The sequence below is a fragment of the Narcine bancroftii genome, chromosome 12, assembly GCF_036971445.1.
Source record: "Narcine bancroftii isolate sNarBan1 chromosome 12, sNarBan1.hap1, whole genome shotgun sequence".
NCBI classification, from domain to species: domain Eukaryota; kingdom Metazoa; phylum Chordata; class Chondrichthyes; order Torpediniformes; family Narcinidae; genus Narcine; species Narcine bancroftii.
Genome location: NC_091480.1, coordinates 39604926 through 39625523, shown reverse-complemented (window position 1 = coordinate 39625523; position 20598 = coordinate 39604926). Strand labels below are relative to the sequence as shown.

Sequence of the window (20598 nt, the reverse complement as noted above, 5' to 3'; positions counted from 1 at the left end):
ACAGGGTGGTATTGTTCCCCTCAACAGTGTGGGTACAGGGAGAGGTGGTGCCTTCCAGTACAGGCAGCATGACCCGAGGCCACTGTGTGAAGAGGGGTTTGGGGGTTACGATTGATCAGGTAAGAGGCAATGGGACATCAAACAGGGCCCCTCCAGCATATTTAAATTGCTCATTAACCCTTTATCACCCAGATCCTCTCCTACAGCTACATTGATCCTCTCTGATCAATATCTCCCCCTTACTGATGTCCCACTTTGCCCTCTACTGAAAAGTTGACTGATTTCAAATGAAGAAGCAATTCTAATGTTTTATTTTTACATAAGTGCATTTTATTTTTAAATTATTATTTTTCAATTATATTTTAAAAATGTTTAAATTTGGACATACCGCACAGTTACAGGCCATTTCTGCCCATGAGTCTGTATCACCCAATTTACACCCCATTAACCTGTAATCCTGGTACGTTTTGAATGGTGGGAGGAAACCTGAGCTCCCGGAGAAAATGCATGCAGACATGGGGAGAACATACAAACTCCTTGCAGACAGTATGGGATTTGAACTGTGGTCCAGTCCCGATCACTGGTGCTGTAAAGGCATTTTGCTAACTACTATACCAACAGTGCAGCCAAGTTACAATGTTCTTAATGATCCTTTCAAACATCTCCAAGTACTTTGCCCACATTTTACAGACTTATGAAGTGCAGTTACTATTGTAAGTTAGGAATCACAGCTAATTTGATTATAACATTCTCTCACATGCAATCACAGAACACCTTGATGAATAAATAATGCCCCTACTATTAGACCAGAAGTTAGAGGTTATTTGGCCTGTCGAGTCCACTGTGCCATGCCGTGATGAGCCATTACTCAGCCCCACTCCCTGCCATCTCCCTGTAACTTTTGATACCCTGACAATTCAGATACTTATCAACCTCTGCCTTAAATGCACCCAATGACTTGGCCACCACGGCCACAGGTGTTAACAAATTCAAGAGGTTCTCCACTCTGTGGGTAAAGAAATTCCTCCACATCTTTGTTTTAAATAGGAGGCCTTCAATCCTGAAGTTGTGCCCTCTTGTCCTTGTCTCCCCTAACATGGGAAATAATTTTACCACATCTACTGGGGTAAGATGGCGGCCTAAAGTGACAGGAGGTCCGAGGTTCGACGAGCAGAGCCGCGATGCCAGTGAGCGTGGACTGTATGGGCAGTTGCAGCCCAGCTGCTTTGACAGGGTGAAGATGGGCTTCATGATGGGCTGTGCTGTTGGCATGGCAGCAGGGCCACTGTTCGGCAGCTTCTCCTGCCTCAGGCTAGGACTGAGGGGCCGGGAGCTGCTGGACGGAGTCAGCAAGACCATGATGCAGAGCAGATCTTCTTTGGCTTGGCTTCGCGGAAGAAGGCTGCAGGCTCGTTTATGGCTGACAAGTCCGATGCGGGACAGGCAGACACTGTTGCAGCGGTTGCAGGGGAAAATTGGTTGGTTGGGGTTGGGTGTTGTGTTTTTCCTCCTTTGCCTTTGGACGTTTGGAACTTTCATGGTGATCGGAATTGGAATCAGATGCTGACAGCTCTTTCTGAAATTGAGAAATTAGTTGCGTGACCCCGGAGCGGTCGGGGTTCAACTTCTTAAGAGGGAGAAGTGGCGTATAGCCTCACAAGATTGAACAATAACAGGTCTGTGATACCCTTAGATGTCTGGGGCTGCACATGCGCTACACTGACTGGATCAGTGTGTGTTTACCCAACACTGACAGGTGCGGGTAACCCACTGATTCCCAAAGCATGCTTGGGATCGGAGATTGCAACTGTTGGCCGTGAACGAGGAATTCTCAGTAAGTGTGGGTCATAAGCTCGCTTTGATTAAGTCCCTGCCCTTTGTATACACCGCCCATCGCTACTACCAATTGGATGGTTTAGTGAGGTCCTCGGATCAGCCCTGCCGGAGTCGGCGAAGGCCCTGGTGGAGTGTCAAAGAGACGATTAAACTTGACTATCTAGAGGAAGTAAAAGTTGTAACAAAGTTTCCGTAGGTGAACCTGCGGAAGGATCATTAGGCGCAGACTCGAAGGGTCGACATGGCCTGTTTCAACGCTGTAAATGGTTATATGGTTATATGTGGATTTGTTCAAGTGAACCGGCACAGACTCGAAGGGCCGACATGGCCTTTTTCTGCACTGTAAACAGTTATATGGTCATATCGTTACTTTGTCCAGGCTTTACAACATTCAAAATGCTTCTTAGGACCTCCACCTCTCATCATTCTTCTGAACTCCAAGGAGTACAGTCGAAGTCCATCAAATCTTCCTCGTATGTTAATCCCTTCATTCCAGGAATCCTTCTTGTGAATGTTCTCTAAACCATCTGCAATGCCAGCACATCCTTTCTTCAATAAGGAGCCCAAAACTCTCTCAGCTACTGCAGGTGCAGCCTCGCCAGTGCCTGCTCAAGACTCAAAATCACATCCCTGCTCTTACATCCTATTCCTCGCAATATAAATACCAACATTCCATTCAGCTGTTTGACCACCAACATAGAGGTTAACCTATGGGGCATCCTGCATGAGGATGCCAAAGTCCATTTCAACCTCAGAATTTTGAATGTTCTCCCCATCCAATAATAATCTGCCCTTTTATTCCTTCTACCAAAGCTCATGACCAGACATTTTCCTACATTGGAATTCACTGGCCACTTCTTTTCCCATTCTCCTAATCTATCTGTCTCTCTACAGCCTCTCTGTTTCCTCCCAGCTACCTGCTCCTCTGTAACGGGTTTGCATAGGGTGAAGTAAAAGAGATGGCCCCCAGAATTGTTTTCCAGCATTTCTGCACACCTGCAGAAAGCAACATAACACAGCAATTGCCTCCTGGTTGTTCCCCCTGTGATAGTACAGATTCTATCACCAATGTGTATCTGTCCAGATTGTAGTGTAGGATGACTGTGATTGGCTGAGAGTCCAGCCACACCTACTGGCAGGTCTTAAAGGATTTCACCTCGCCAGACCAGATCATCCTGGACTGGTCGACCTACTTGTGATATGCTCCAGTCTTTTAGTTAATAAAAGCCTTGGTTTGGATCAACAAGTCTTTGGTTCTTTCAACACGCTCTACAATGTTCCCCCTTGCTGCACCTTTGCTCTCTGAGCAGTGTCACCAGCAGTGTCCTTTCCTTCTGTTCCTCAAAATACACACAGATACTTTATTTTAATATTTCAATATGTGCGCAACTCAGTGTTCACAATATTAGCCGAGAGCTGTTAAAATTTCCCAGGAAAACATTGCAAATTATAAAGTCTTCTCAAACAATGAAAAACCATGTACAAAAGTGGGTAAGGTAAAAACTGCATGGAGATAACTAACGAGCCAGGCTCACTTCGTCCCTGTAGAAGACAACACAACACAGCAATTGCCTTCTGGTTTTCCATCCTTTCTCCACCTTGGCTCCAAACATGCAAAATAACAGTGTCTACACGATGAAATCTCAGCAACATTGGTCACATGACTGGCATATAGTAATGGCACCAAAACACAAGTTAGATAAAATGTCCATAAAACTTACATTAATAGACAAAACAATACAAAACTAACAGTAAAACATAATAATATAAGCAATCAACAATATACATTAAGACTGACAACATAAACCATTCATTTTCCACAGAAAACAATTAAATAGCCAAGCAGTAATTTTCCCTCACACTTACCTTTAGCAGAGTAACCAAGCCATGGGAGGAACAGGAAGGGAGGGGCTCAGAAGGTGCAGAAGAGGTGTTGCTCCGCAAAAATAATTCCCGTCCAAAATATTATTAAAATGGCGGGATTTATTTCCCATGTGGGGAAGATGTAGACAGCGTAACCGAACACTTGTCGCATGTCGGTGAGTTGCAGATGGGGTTTACTCTGGATGGTGTGTTCCCTTCCAGATGTGAGTATCTTGCATGTTCCCCTCCAGATGTGAGAATCTGGGCTATCTCAGATTGAATTCACTGCATTCTCAAAAAGGAAAGTGAGCAACCAGATGTGGTGTTCCATGTAGAGACCAATGACGTGGGAGGGAAGGTGATGAGGCCCTGTAAAGTTGGCCTCGTCAGCAACAATGAAATGTTGTGTAAGTAACAACCAGAATCTTAATGTGAACAAGATGAAGGAGATGATTGTGGACTTCAGGAGGTCCAGGAACGATCATCCTCCACCTCACATCAATAACCCTGTAGTAGAGAGAGTGGAGAGCACCAAGTTCCTTGGAGTTCATTTAACTAATGATCTATCGTGGAAACTGTATTGGGAAGGGTTGTGGCTGTCATGGGACTGCACTGCCCCCTATCTATTGGAGGACACACCAGCAGCCAATCAACATTTGGTCCCGCCCCACCCATTCATGCACATCTTACTGTTGGCACCATGTAAATTATCTGGACTGCACTCTCCAGCCTGCGTGTACTTGGCTTTGGGCCATTGGCTATTGTAATTGGTTTAACCCTCCTGGCACTGAAGCATTGGGCTCCTGTAAATGATCTGCACTGGATCCTCCAGCACTATAAAGATGCAATGTGCTCTTTGTTCTCCTTCTTTGCCAGCTTAGGACTACCCTGCTTCACTCCAGGCCTAGAAATGTGGAAGGGTGCTGGAGAAACTGTTGGTAAGATGTGCACTGTTAAAAGGCTTGGGAGCATTCAATTAGAGTCCCCTGTAGCATAGAGTCGTGCCTGCACTGAGTCAAGGGGTGGTGGGGAGTCATAGTGATTTTTATGGACCAGTTCATTGTGTGTCTGTTTGTGTGCATCTGTTTGTGTGTACGTGTGGCATCAGTTATCATTTCCCACACTTGCCCTGTAAATAAAATAGTTCCCCATTAAAACTGTGTTCAGAGTCCTTGCCTTTGAAACCTACCAGGCCTGTTACCTCACTCACATCAGATACAATGTCTCCTGACTTGTCAGGAAAGGACAACACTTCCTGAGAAGACTGAAACAGGCAAGGCTACTGTGCACCATTTTGTCCTCTTTCTACAGGAGCTCTATCGAGAGAGTCCTTGCTGGCTATATCAAAGTGTGGCATGGTTTCTACATAGATATGTATTGGAGGTCAATCCACAGGACCATAACAGTGGCAGAAAGGATCACTGGGATCTCCCTCCCTGCTCCTCTTTCCCCATTGACATAATCTACCAGAATTATTGTCTGAAGAATGCGCATAAAATCATTGAGGACCCCTTCCAGCCTACACACAGCATCTTTCAGCTTCTCCCCTTGGGGAAGAGATACAGGAGTGTCAGAACCAGCACCACCAGGCTGATGAACAGCTTCTTCCCACGGGAACTGAAAATGCACGACAAAAGGAACTGCAAATGTGCACCATCCAAGACTCTTTTATGTACAAAGTAATATTTATTTATTTATTTGTAAAGATGAAATATTTGTCCTGTATATGTATAGGACCCCATCCTGCAGAATTTAGAGGTCTGGTGTGTGTCTGCATGTTTTGCACCAAGAACTGGAAAACACGGTTTTGTCGGGATATATTTGTACAAACAGATGACAATAAGCTTGACTTGACTTGGCAATGAAGGTTTAGGTTGTCAGGTGTGAAGTTGAAGGACAGGACCTTCAGGGTTGTGCTCTCAGGATTACTACTTTTGCCATGTGCTCGTGAGGTTAGAATCAGGAGGAAAATGCAACTTGATGAGTGACAAAGGAGAATTGGAGGAACAAATCCGCAGAGAGAGTGCAGACAGCGGCAGGAAATATAAAGTTGTCACAGTCGCTGATTTCAACTTTCCACATATTGACTGGGACTCCCATCTTGCAAAAGGACTGGATGGTTAAGGTTTGTTAAATGTGTTCAGTAAAGTTTTTATATCAATACATCAAGGTGCCAACTAGAGAGAATGCAATTGTGGATCTTATGTTAAGGAACAAGACAGGTTTTGGTCTGGTGATGATAATGCCTTTAGTTTCAAGATAATTATGAAAAATAATTGGTAAAGTCCACGGATTGAGATTCTAAATTGGGGAAAGGGAAAATTTAAGGAACTGAGGAAGGATCTAGGAAGTGTGGATTGGAATGTGTTGTATTCTACTGAAAGTGGGATGAGTCAAAGGAGAAGTTATTGATGGAACGTGGACCCCCAGCGCTGGCGGCAGGAGCGGACATCAGGTTCCCGGGTAGGAGCGGGTCCTCGGTGGGGAGGAGTCGGTGATTGGTGGCGGCCAGCACTTTTTTGTTGAGAATTAGACATTATGCTTAAAAAGCCTTTCCTTGTTGATTGTTGTTGTTTAAACAATGTTACAACTGATTTGTTGTTTTTAAAAAAAAGAACAGTTCTCCAAAAAACAGTTTATCTGAAATGGGCCCGGTCCCGACCATTTTGGATAATCACAGTTGTACTGTATAACCATCCTATGGCAATGACTATAAAAAAATTAAAATAGTTGTCCTCAAACATAAGACAGTGTCTTTGGTTCATTGATTATTCAGGAATAATCTGTCGTGCTGCTGAGTGCCCATCTTCAGGCTCCTGTACCTTTTTCCTGAGGGTAGCAGAGTGAATAGGGCAGGGCTTGGGTGGTGGGGGGTCTTTGAGGATAGAGGCTGCTTTTCTAAGACATCGACTAGTATAGATTCCTCAATGAAGTGAAATCTGGTGCCTGAGATGTTGCAGGTCATGTTAACGACCCTCTGGAGTTTATTCTTGCTCTGAGAGTTGGCGTCTCCATAACCAGACAGTGATGCCACCAGCCAGAAGGGTCTCCACGGTACATCTATAAAAGTTTATGAGAATCTCCAGCAACAGGATCTCCTCAGACACCTCACAAAGTATAGTCGCTGGTGGGCCTTCTTGGTGACTGCATCAACGGGGAGACTCCAGGACAGATCCTTGGAGATGTTGACACCCAGGAATTTGAAGTTCTTGACTCTTTCCACTAGTGAGCCCTTGATGAGGACTGGATCGTGTTTCCCTGACTTCCTCCTGAAGTCCACAATTATCTCCTTCGTTTTGCTGACATTTAGCGCAAGGTTGTTGTTGTTACACCTATCAACGATCTAATCTATCTCCTTCCTGTATGCTTCCTCATTGCCATTTGGGATTCTGCCAACAACTGTGGTGTCATCACTGATCTTGTAGATACCATTGGAATTGTGCCTGGCCACACAGTCATGGGTGTATAATGAGTAGACCAGTGGGCTCAGCACACATCCTTGGAGTGTACCTATGTTGAAAATCAGTGAGGAGGCTATGTTGTTTCCAATTCTGAGAGACTGTGGTCTTCTGATGAGAAAGTCAAGGATCCAGTTGCAGAGTGGGGCACAGAGGCCTAGAGTTTGTAGCTTATTGACCAGCACCGAGGGAATAATGGTATTGAAGGCCGAGTTGTATTCGATGAAGAGCACCCGTATGTATGATTTACTGTTTTCGAGGTGATCCAGAGTTGAGTGTAAAGCCAGCAATATTGCATCTGCTGTGGAGTGATTGTGACAATAGGGGAATTGAAGTGAGTCCAGATCTTTGCTTAGGTTCACTAATGGCCTTACCAACATGCAGTGGCATGGAGACTGATTCGACAGGGGAACATAAAGAAATTTATTTTAGCAATGTTTTTCTTAATTCAAGTGGAAACTCCTAAACAAGGCCTACATTAATCCAGACAGAGATGGGAATCAGATTTCGATATTATTATTGGTAATCAAAGCTGGTCCGCTTTATGTCAAGACAGCATGACAAATACAATAAATGTAAGGTATAGACTGGAAATCACAGTTGTGTCCCCTTGAGAAAAACATTTATAATCTGAGGAAAAAATATAACATTTTAAAAAATACAGCGACCATATTCGCAGCATTTAGATGCAACTTTTTAGCTGTACCCCTCTCGCCTCCGAACCCTTCGTCTACACTTGTCTCTCACAGATCCGGGGAAGTTAAATATTAAAGCCTGTAGGGTAGGTGGTGAACTCCTGACAACAAAAAAAATCCTTTTATTTTCTTCTATTCTTCTCCCCTTACCATCTTACGACTCTTTTCTTTTTTTCTCATCTAGTTTTCCCGTTATCCTGTTATTGTTTTATGGGAGGGTAGGGGGAGGGGGGGGGAATGTATGGTTATCGGTGATGTGTGAATAAAAGCTCTCACAACTGGAAGAACATACATTTTTATTAACTTATTATTGAGGGTAGAGTCTTACAGTGGTCTTCAGAAGGGCTCAGGGTTTAGACGGGAAACCAGGGTTATATATGGGTAGATGGGGGCAGAGCCAGCCATCAGTATAACACTTCATCATCATAACATCAGTATAACAGTGAATCTCAATTCACTGCATTCACTCCATGCTGCAGAATTTAGGGTCTGAATGAAGACAGATTTTGAAAAAAAATTCCAAAAATATAGGTATTTACAAATTCAAGCAATCTGGAGGTCTGGAGATTGGTGGGAGTGCCTCAGCACAAGAGGGCCTCGAACTCCTGGAGTCTCCTGGTCCCCTTGTGAGGGAAGGGTGGTGGGCAGGGTCTCTGGCTCAACGGTGGAGGGGGATGCACTTTCTTCCTGAACCAGATTCCCTGAGGCCCTGACTGGGGGCAGCGAGAATGAGCTCCATGGCTCGCAGGGCACCTGAGGCAATAGACCCTCTGTACCGGTGGGTGCCAGGTCCCTGATGGAGATGGTGTCCTCGCTGCCATCTGAGTACTCCACATAGGTGTATGTGGGATTGGCATAGAGCAATTTCACCCTTTCCACCAGGGGGTCGGTCTTGCTTCTTCTCATGTGCTTCCTGAGAAGGACTGGACCAGGAGTGGTGAGCCAGGTTGAGAGTGTACTTCCCAATGCCGACTTTCTCTCGAAATTGAATAGGAGCTCGTGAGGAGTAGCATTGGTTGTTGTACATAGTAGCGAGCAGATGGAACAGAGCACCAAAGGAAGAATTTCCTGCCAACATGAGTCTGTAAGGCCTCTTGACATGAGGTCCAGTTTGACAGCCTTCCAGACCATGGCATTTTCCTTTTTGACCTGGCCGTTCCCCCAGAAACTGTAGCTAGTCGTCCTGCTGGATGCAATGCCCTTCGCCAGCAGGTACTGACGTAGCTCGTCACTCATAAAGGATGAGCCCCGGGCACTATGCATATAGCCGGGATACACGAACAGGGTGAAAATGGAATCTAGGGCCTTTATGACTGCCGAAGTGGGCATGTCTGGACGTGGGATAGTGAACGGGAAGTGGGAGTACTCATCACAGATAGAGAGGATTAAATTGTTCCCATTCGAGGAGGGGAGAGGTCCCTTAAAATCGAGACTGAGCTGTTTGAAGGGCCTGGATGATTTAATCAGGTGCCCCTTTGCAGGGCAGTAGAAGTGTGACCTGCACTCTGCGCAGACCTGGCAAGACTGGGTCATTTCCCTGACATCTTCAAAGGAGTAGGGAAAATTGCATGCTTTAACAAAATGAACCAGGCGGATGACCCCACGATGGCAGAGCTCATTATGCAGAGACCACAGTTGGCCGGTGGGTGCAGAGGCACAGTTTCCTCTGGATAAGGCAACTGGAGGGTCATTGAGGGCTCCTGGCCATAAGGCAATGTCATAATTGTAGGTGGAGAGTTCGATCCTCCACCTAGCCAACTTGCCATATTTGATTTTGTGTTTCTTGATGTTACTAAACATAAATTCAACAGAGAACTGGTCAGTGAGGAGCGTAAATTTCCTACCAGCCAGGTACCTTCGACCTTTGCTTGAGCCGCCTTTTCCATAGAGCAGTTTCAAAGCTCGTGGCCTTGCAATATCCGAGGTAAAGAATGCAACCGGCTTGCCCATCTGGTTGAGGGCAGCAGCCAGGGCCACATCCGAAGTGTCACTTTCCACCTGGAAAGGTACATTCTCGTCCACTGCATGCATGGTGACTTTTGCAATATGGTTTTGGAGGTAGTTAAAAGCCATTTGGGCTTCAGCTGCGAGGGGAGAAGAAGTGGCTTTTGAGAGATAGAACCATTGGGAATAATATGAGAAAAACCCGAGGCATCTCTTCAAAGCCTTTGTGGTCCTGGGAATGGGGAGCTCTAACAGGGGCAACATCCTATCGATGTTATAAGTGAGATTCAGGGCTATCGCTGCGTGGAGAAAACTCTGAAGGTTGGCGTCATGGTCCTCCAGTAAATGGCCACAGATGGTGACGTTATCGAGATAGGGGAAGGTAGACTTCAACCCACATTCATTCACCATTCTGTTCATCTGCCTCTGGAAGATAGAAACCCCATTAGTCATACTGAAAGGGACCCTCTGGAATTGATAGAGACGACTGTTAGCCTCAGTGTCTCGAAACGCATTGGCAGCTGGTGATAAGTAGCTTTCAGGTTAATGCTTGAATAGATCTGATACTGCGCAATATCATTCACCATGTCCACAATTCGATGGAGGGGGTAAGCGTCCAGGAACATGTAACGATTAATAGTTTGCCAATGGTCAATTACTCGCCTGGACTTATTTTCCCCTTTCACCACGACCACTTGCACTCTCTATGGGCTGGTGCTAGGTTCGATGATACCTTCATTGAGTAGACGTTGTGTCTCAGACTTTATGAAGTCTCAATCTGCTGAGCTGCACCTCTTGCTCTTGGTTGCAATAGGTTTGCAGTCAGGGGACATATTCGGGAAGAGGGGTGGGGGGATTGATATTCAGTGGGGAGAGGCTGCATGTGGGTTCTGATTTTAGGGGGCCTCCTTTCCAAACTTTTATGGGGAAAGGGGACCAGAATACACCAAGGTCACATTTTTAAGTTGACACAGGAAGTCCAGACCCAACAGTGCACAATTCATTAAGTACATTCAGGCATATTTTTCAAATTTTTCCCCTTCAAACAACAAATGTACTATACAATGTTGTTGAATATGCGTAGAATGTGAATGAGATGCTAGGAATAGACGATAATTGGAAGGAAACATCTTTAGGTTGTGTTCTTGTACAGTCTATGAAGCTTTCAGTAGAGCCTGTGTCGATTAGGCATTTAGTGGAATGTCTGTTTACCTTCACAGTCACTATGGAATTGCTGAGCTCGCTCCTGATCTAGAACCATCAGGGCTCGGACTCCGGAGACTCCATACTCCTCACTTGAGTGGCCCCCACCGCCTTGGGTTGCCCACGGGTAAGATGGCGTCGACCTTGTGGCGCAGCAAGATGGCCACTGAGTCTTTTTGTACCGTTTTCTCACAGCCATCCTCCTTTGTTGTGTAGCGCAGCAAGTGGGTTCAGGTGAATTTGGGGAAGACGGCTTGGGGCTGGAATAGTATCCAGGAGTGTTGCAGACCATGGACTTTCCCGGACTTTCCCTCGTGTGAAAAACCCTCACCCATTACCCTTTCTTGCCACAGTTGGACAAACTGAGTCTTTAGCTGGACAATGATATCGGTGGTGCTGGCACTTTCCACAGAAAAAGCACTCCCTAACATGGGAGCGCTCCCTATAATGGGAACCAGCAGCCATTAGGGCTGGGGTAGCAGGAGAAGCCAGTCCTTAGAAGGGGTCACCTGGGTGAGTGAGCTCACTAGCTTTGAAGTCATTGTTCTTGAGCTTGGCCTGTTCAAACGATTTGGCCAGGTCCTTCTTGCCGGACTCGAGCATTCGCTGCCTTGTGTAGCTCGAAGGGACCCCATCAACTAGATTGTCCTGCATCAGTTCTTCCTCATGAACACGGCCTGCAACCGTTTTGTACCTGCACTACTTGCCAATTGTCCACAGATCCAGTAGGTAATCATCGATTGTCTCTCCTGGCCATTGGCGACGTAGAGTGAGTCTGTGCCTCACTAGGACCTCATTTTGCAACTTCAGGTACCGAACCCTCAAAACCTCAATGCAGCATCATATGTACTGCAGTCCCTGATAACTGCATACACTTTTGTTCTGACCCTGGAAACAAATGCGAACATCTTGAGTCCATCGGTGTGGAAGATGTCTCTGGTCACCTTCAGGTAGGCCTGGAAGGAGTCTAGCCAGTACGTGAACTCCTCAGCCGTGTCGGGGGACAGGTCTATCAGTAGCATACCGGGCTTGAGCATTGCTGCAATTGTTTAGGGAATAAGATAATACAATTTTAGCATGAATAAAAGCTCTCACGACTGGAATGTGAACATTTATTAGCTTATAACTGACTGTAGGTCTTACAGTGGTCTTCAGAAGGGCTCAGTGTTTAGGTGGGAAACCAGGGTTATGCATGGGAAGGTGGGGTTTGATTTTAGAAACTATAAATAAAATATTCAAAATATGGACACTTCAAAATGTTGGCAGTATTCAGCAGGGAATTGGCTTGTTTAAACAGAGCAGAAGAGGTCAGAAGAGTAGTGCAGTGAGTTGAGCCACAGCCTTACAGTTCTAGTGACTCGATTGGAACTGGACCTCTGATTCTCTCTGTGTGGAGTTTGCATGATCTTCACATGGCTGTGTGGGCTTCTCTTCAGGTGATCTGGTTGCCTCCCACAGCCCAAAGTTGTGCCACTGAGTTGGCGAATTGACCTTTGCAGAAAAGTGCCCACAGTGTAGAGCTGAAAGATCGAACCTGGGGGTCGGTGGGAATAGGGTGACAATAGATTACGTGGGGAGTTACTTGGGTACAGGTTCACACTGTGAGAGAGGCCAACATGTCTTAAAAAGTACATTGCAGAAAACACAACATTGTTATGGTTTAAAAATATTTACAGCAGTAAAAACAAATGGAGATTGTTGCATTTGAAAGCCACGTAAATACAGCAGCAAATACTGTCCATGGCCATCAGAGCCTTAAGTGTCCAAAACAATCTACACCAAGAACCATAAAGCCATAGAGTTCTCCAGCAGAAAGTCCTTTCGTTCAAATTGCCCCCAATGATCAAGCACATCCCATTTGCCTGCATTCTGCACATATCCCCCCAACCTTTCCTATCCACATCCCTGTCTCAATGTTTTTTGAACCTTCCCATTGTCCCTCTGGCCACTCATTTCATATCCACCACCCACTGTGTGGAGCCAGGGCCTCTCATAGCCCTTTTAAATCTGTTCCCCTCTCACCTTAAACCAATGGCAGAGTGAACTCCTGGTTAGTGATTCTGAAACAATCTGTCTACTCTCCTTTCTTTTCTTTTCTTTGGCTTGGCTTCGCGGACGAAGATTTATGGAGGGGGTAGAAAGTCCACGTCAGCTGCAGGCTCGTTTGTGGCTGACCAGTCCGATGCGGGACAGGCAGACACGATTGCAGCGGTTGCAAGGGAAAATTGGTTGGTTGGGGTTGGGTGTTGGGTTTTTCCTCCTTTGCCTTTTGTCAGTGAGGTACTCTCCTTTAGTATTGTAGCAACTCCCTACATTCAGAAAGGTCTTTCCCACAGAACCAATCCAATTCATTCAACTGATTCTAATTCACAGTTGATCCATGGAGCGGGCTAGGAAAATAACCATGTGCACTGAGGGAAGCAGGAATCAACAAAGAGACACCTCTGGTGGCCTTTAATAGGTTGGCAGTTGAATTACAATAGGGGTTTAAAGGCACTCAAAAACAGAGGAATTCCACATTGATATTGGAATTTGAAAAAGCAGACATTCCATTTGGAGGCTAATCAAACAAACCTGTTTCCAATTGTGGAAAAGGGCTTATTCCACCACTAGGTCACCAGGGGCCACCACCTGGTGACCTTGTAGTTTTCAACCAGTTGTAGCTCATTCTCATTCATTCTGGCCTAGGTTTGCACAGAGGCAAGGCCTAGCTGTATATATTAGCCAATTAAAACTAGCGTTTTACTTGTACTCTGTCTCGTGTGGTTAATGTTAGTCGTCATCAATAATCCAGGATGCAAATTGATAATGATTTGGAAGGGCCGCCCGTCCATTCAATGTCCTGTTGTGTTTAGTCAGTAGCTAATGATCCATCTCCAAATTCCTGAGCTCTGAAATCCAAGCTGATGCCCTTGGAGTCAGTGCTGTGCTTTGATAGGTGCACTCTTGTGGAAATAATGGCAAAGCCAAATTCTCCTGGATTGAGACATTTTATGGCCTTATTTTGAGGAGGAGGAGGAGCTTCTATTTATTCCTTAAATACCACAGGCACTAAACACCCCCATCATTTTATTTTGGCTGTTGATGGGAGCTTGGTTTGTTTAAATCAGCTGCTGCATTTTCCACGTCCCAACAATGACTACACTTCACACCACTTAATTTTGCTGCAAAGTAATCTGGGCTCCAGAAGCTCCTAGATATTTTCAAAGATTGTGAGAAATTCTACAATGTGGACAAAATTTTCCTTTCTATCTCCTCACAAAGACTGTGGATCTGGAAACGTTTTTGGAACCAATATGAGCTTTTGGTGAGTTCCTGTTGTACCAAGTGGACTTGATTAAAGTAATGTTGGTTTACTTACAGGCTTTCCATTTAAATTTAGACATACAGCACGGTAACAGGCCATTTCAGCCCACGAGACCATGACGCCCAATCACGCCCAGTTGGCCTACAACTCCTGTACATTTTGAACAGTGGGAGGAAACTGGAGGACCCAGAGGAAGCCCACGCAGACACAGGGAGAACCTACAAACTCCTTACAGACAGCGCGTGATTCGAACCCCAGTCCCGATGGCTGTAACAGTGTTGCACTAACCACTACACTAACCGTGCTGCCCCATGTTTACTTGTTACTTCCACTAGTTCTTCCTCCACAATGCCCTCCACATTTTGGGAAATCATGATTCTCCTGTTTATGTTCATATATGGAAGTCGTTTTCACTCACCTATTAAAAAAAGCATGATTAATTTTTGTTTTCAGCAAAATACCTGCATTCTTTCAAAGAAATAAGTTATTGCAGAATTGAGAATCACCTCCCATATCATTTAATGGATGATTATCATAGAATGTGACACAATCAAAATTCTGGGGATCAGAAATGACCAGAAACTCACCTGCACCAGCAAAAACTATGGTCTGGAGAAGCTGACGAGGTTATTGCTTAGTTTACTTCTGAAACTACAATCCCTACCGTTTAGAGCAACTATTCTCTACAGATGTCGTGCGGACGTTCAGTAGTATAACACATTTACAGGGGGGACACAGACTGAAATCTTAAGATTTGCTATGTTTTTTATGTAGTGGGTTGGAGTGATGACACGTGAAGGATGGTCGACTGCCAAAGACATCCTCTATGGAGAACTAGCAATAGGTAGGAGGTAGGTTGGTAGACCCCGGCTTCACTTCAAGGACCTCTGCAAGCACGACATTGAAAACAGAATGCTGGGAGGATACAACAGATGACTGGAACAAATGGGGAAGTACTCTTCATCCACACCTAGAGCAAGGCGGAAGAGGGATCTAGAGTCAGTTTGAGGAGCGGAGAGCGAAGCGAAGAGCACAGCGGACACCAAACGACATTCAACGATGCCCTATATTTGCAGCACCTGTAGTAGAGCCTGTCATTCCAGGATGGGCCTCCATTGCCACAGTTGACGCTGCTGAACAAACCCATAACTACCAGGGGCGCAATATCCACGGTCGATCTCGACCAATAGAGGCCAAGAGAGAAGAAGGAGAAGGAGAGAATAAACGACTGCTTCACAGGGAAAGGGGCCCACAAAAATTGAGCAGAGTCCTAAGGGGGCCAGAGCCAAAAAAACGGTTGAGAATGGTTGGTCCAGAGGTGGGAGGGCGAAGGGTTTATGAGAGTAACACTGCCTGAAGGTTCTGTTCCAACTCGTGGGCATTGAGACCTGGAAATATGTCATTGGTCCCTGAAGTTGCTGGGTCAAAATACCTGGAAGCCTCCTTCAACAGAAGGAGCACAGTGTTTCAGGATGTTAGCTCACGGCTGGTTTCTCTCCCTTTCTCCATTCCACTCTCTCAGTTAAACTTGGTGGGAATTAGCTCAACCCAATTTGCAATAATTTTTCCATCCGTTCTGCTGCTGTTTACCCTGCAGTGCTTACTTTATGGAATACTCTTCCCATTTTAAGGGGAAATTTGCCCATGTCTCATTCAGATGGGAGACAATTCTTGTCAGAATTGCTGCTTCTGGTCCCTTTGACAACTCTGGCAGTTGGTTGAGCCACTTCATTGGATTCCAGATGATGGAATGTATATTTGACACCATTACTTCTCCCAAAATCATTAAACTGCTCTGGGAGGGAAAAAAAGTTTGTTATCAGAGATGATTTCCTCCGGGAGGACATGGCACCGTAAGAGTGACCCAACTTATCTAAGGCTTGTTTCATGGAGCTAGGATCCCAGATGTTTAATTCACATTACTTAGACCAACTATCAACAGGGATTAGGAAATGGCCTTGTCTTTGTCGCATTATGAAGGCTCCAAACCCCAGAAGATTCCCTAACTAAAGTCACTTTTGGCAACAGTGCATTGAAAAGGATTCTTTTGCCATGTCCAGACTTGTAAAACATCTGACATTTCAGATTTCGGATTTCAGATTTATTGTCAGAGTTCATATGTGACATCACATAGATCCCTGAGATTCTTTTTGCTGTGGGCCATGCAGAATTACCCCTTCTTGGCAATGCCATATAAAACTGACTCAACGCTGAGATGTAAACAAATAAATAAATGTAAACAAACTGACTGTACGATACAGAGAGAAAAACACCAATAAAGTGTTAAAGTAAGCCTTCTTACATAAATCCCTGATTGAGTTTGTTGTTGAGGAGTCTGATGGTAGCAGCTGTTCCTGAACCTGATGGTGCGGGTCTTGTGGCACCGATACCTCTTTCCTGAGCGTGTGCTGGCTGGTGTGGATTCTTGAAGATTGCTGCTGGCCTCCGAAGGCAGCGTTCCAGATGTTCTCGTTGGTGAGGAGGGTTTTGCCTGTGATGTCCTGGGCTGTGTCCACTTCCTTTCAGAGGGCTTTACACTCAAGGGTATTGATGTGCCCATACCAGACTGGGATGGAGCCAATCAGCACACTTTCTACCACACCTCTGTAGAAATTTGCCAGGGTTTCCGATGTCGGACCAAACCTCTGCAAATCCATGAGGAAGTACAGGTGCTGACATGCTTTCTTCACAATGCCATTTGTGTGTTGGGTCAAAGAAGGATCGTCCGAGAAAATAACTCTCAAGATCTGAAATTTGCTCACCTTCTCCACCACTAATCCCCTGATGATCACTGAACCATACAACTCTGGTTTTCCCTTCCTGACGTCCACAATCAGTTCCTTGGTTTTGGTGGCATTGAGTAGGAGTTGGTTGTTAGTGCACCATTCCGCCAAGTTTTCAATCTCCCTCCTGTATGCTGTATCATCGCCCCATTATACACAATCCTCTACCATGGTAGGATCAGTGAATTTGCAGATGACATTGTTGTTGTACTGAGCCACGCAGTCATAAGTTTATAGTGAGCAGAGCAGGGGCTAAGAACACAGCCCTCTGGTACTGGTGGAGATTGTAGAGGAGATGTTCTTACCGATCTTCACTAATTGTGGACAGGAGGAGAGGAAATTCAGCAACCAATTACACAGAGGGGTGTTGAGTCCCAAGGTCTTGGAGTTTGCTGATCAATTTTGAGGGAATGATGGTGTTAAATGGTGAACTGTAGTCGATAAAAAGCATCCTGAAATATGCATCTTTGCTGTCCAGGTGTTCCAGGGCTTTGTATAGAGCCAGTGAGATGGCATCCACCATAGACCTACTGCTACGATTGCAAATTGGAACGGATCCATTTCGCCACTCAGACAGGAGCTGATAGGCTTCAGCACCAGCCTTTCAAAACATCTCCTCACTTCTGACTGAGGTTCAAGGTTCAAGACTCCTTTTATTTTCATGAAATAATGCTATAAAAATATTAAATATTTAAATATAAAAACATGATAAATGTAACTTTTGTCTGTCGTAGGCAAACAAAGTGTTAGTTGCTATGAGCCCAGCTACCCAACAATAATACTACATTTAATATGCAACGTACATGAAATTCTTTAATTTTGTCTACCATAAGGAAGAGAGAGAGTCGCCACTTGGTCCAGCTCCCCTCGCAGAAATGAGGCCCCAGCAAGGAGTGAACTCACGACCCCTGGTTTACAAGGCCAGTGCTCTAAGCACTGAGCTATTGAAGTAGAAAGAGAATCAAAAGAGCATCTGTTCAGAGCCATGGTCTGTGGATTCGCCTCCTGTGCTCCCTCAGTGTCTGCGGCTGCACAGTCTCCTGTTCAATTCATTGGCAACATCATGGTCCATCCCTTCACGAGCGAAGATGAACACGGTGTCTTGTAGCTCTTCTGTCCTCACAAACTTTTTGTAGTTGTTGGCACATTGTGATGTTCCACTGCGAATCGCAGAACGCCATGCAGTGCGATTTTTTTGCGAGGTCCTCCCAGTCAGTATGGTTGACATGGAATGACTGTAGATCGCACTTGATTATGTCTTTGTAGCAAAGACGTGGGTGGCCAACAGGGCAGGGAGCATCTGGTAGCCCACCATAGAGGACATCTTTGGGCAATCGGCCATCCACCATATGGATAATGTGGCCAGCCCACCGCAGGAGGTGAGCGCAGATGATTGAGTAGAGGTCTGTACTTCCAGTCTTCTCCAGGACTTGGACGTTTGTGACTCTGTCACGCCATGAGTAGCCTAGGATGGATCTGAGGCAGTGGAAATGGAATGCGTTAGGCAGTGTTCTTGCTTTATGTATGTGATCCAGGATTCAAGGCTGTAGAGAAGCATACTCAGCACACAGGCCTCGTAGACTTGGATCTTCAACTTGGTGGAGAGGTGGCAGTTTTCCCACACATGGGCACGGAGACGTCCAAAGGCAGTGGATGCTTTTCCTAGGCGTGTGTCCATTTCTGCATCAAGTGAGTTCATTGTTGTCATAGTGAAGCCTAAGTAGCAGAATTTGTCTACGTTGGTGAGTACTGACCCATTGATGGAGTGTCGTGGGTTTGTTGGCTAAAGATGACCATCTTGCCCAGGCTAATTATCAGACCAAATTCAGTGCAGGAAGATGCAAATGCAACACACAATGCTTGCAGCTCTGGCTGGGAGTGAACCACGAAGGCAGCATCATCTGCATAGAGCAGTTCTCAAATCATAACTCTCTGATTTTGGTCCTGGCACGGAGCCATGACAGATTAAAAAGTTTTCTGGAGCTCCTTGTGTGCAGGGCTGTGCCTGAAGCTTCTGGAAAGGCACGGCGCAAAAGAGCAGAGAAGAAAATGCCAAACAGAACTGGAGCTAGTATGCAGCCCTGTTTTATGCTGCAGCGGATTGGGAACTCTTCGGATCTCGAGCCATCGAATTGGACAGTGGCCTACATGTTGTTGTGGAACTGGATGATGATGGACAGTAGTGTGTCAGGGCAGCCAAGACGTTTTAAGACATGGAATAGACCTGAGAGACTAACATAGTCAAAGGCCTTGGTAAGGTCGATGAAGCACACATAGAGAGGTTTGCGTTGTTCTTTTTTTTTTAAACTTTATTTAAGATTTTATAACATGAATAACATATAGGATTACATTAAAAAAAAATTAAGAATAAAATAATAAAATTACAATACAATATCAGTAATCTAAATAAACTATACCCTCCCCAATAATTATTACACATTAATAACCCAACTCAAATTAGTCCAACCCCCCCTTCCCCCCAAAATAAAGAGTGAAGAATTAATAAAGTTAATAATATATGTGAGAAAAAAAACCCACTTACAAAAAAAAAACAAAAACATAACCGATTAAAATACTAACAAAAAGAAAAGTAATTAATACTAAGATATCAGACTTAAAAAACATATTTAAATCAAACTTAAATGCATATATTTAACAAATGGAGTTAAAATGAAACATATATTTAACTCAAACTTAATATAAAAAATTAGTAAAGTTAGTAACATTATCTATCAAAAATTCTTAAACAATAATCAATTTTTAAAAAAAATTGTAGCATGAAAAAAAAGATGAAAAAAAAACTTTCTCTATAGATAAACCTTCACCAAATATCAACTAACTTCACATCTATCATCATATTAGTCACATAAACCACCATCTTAAAACAAAATTCAAACCTCATTAAGCATTGTACAATTCAATTTTAGTACTCTTCCACCATTTTTCCCTTTTACTCTTGAATAGTTATCCAATAAAAGCTCCAATACCACATTTAAATATCCCCAATCATTACGTTAAAATTCAGATATCCAAATAATAAAAACACATCTACAACGAAATCTATATCTTCAACAAATGGAGCATAAACCACAAACAAAATTCAAGCCTCATTAAGAATTGTACAATTCAATTTATAACTTTCACCATTATTCCCTTCGTTCTATAACTAAAATAGCAAAATAATATACACAAGAATTACCACTCCTTTCACCTTAAAGTTAAAGAAAAAATATTTAAAAAAAACTTATCCATCCCATTCACATTTAAATTTCAGATATTCCTTATCTACTGAATAAACTTTACAAAAAAAAAACCACATCAATTTTTAGTTTTTTAAACAATCAAATACTTTCTTATGCTTTTTTTTATATTTAAACAAAAAAAAACCCTTCACTCTTTAATCTAATAATACAAAAAAAAGGAAAAAAAACGGGTAGGAGGTTAAAAATACCCCCTCCCGTCTAAACCGCGCAATGCGGTAACTCCCAAAAAAAATGGGTGTGAGATAA

At 44.3% G+C, this 20598-nt stretch overlaps 1 long non-coding RNA gene across 1 annotated transcript; it reads left to right on the top strand.

The window, feature by feature from the left end:
- The first annotated feature begins 60 nt into the window (after window positions 1-60).
- On the top strand, window positions 61-17758 carry LOC138747474 (uncharacterized). The gene is made up of 3 exons (XR_011347512.1): window positions 61-119; window positions 11017-11126; window positions 17568-17758. It is a non-coding gene; the product is annotated as an uncharacterized lncRNA (long non-coding RNA).
- Window positions 17759-20598: the final 2840 nt, after the last annotated feature.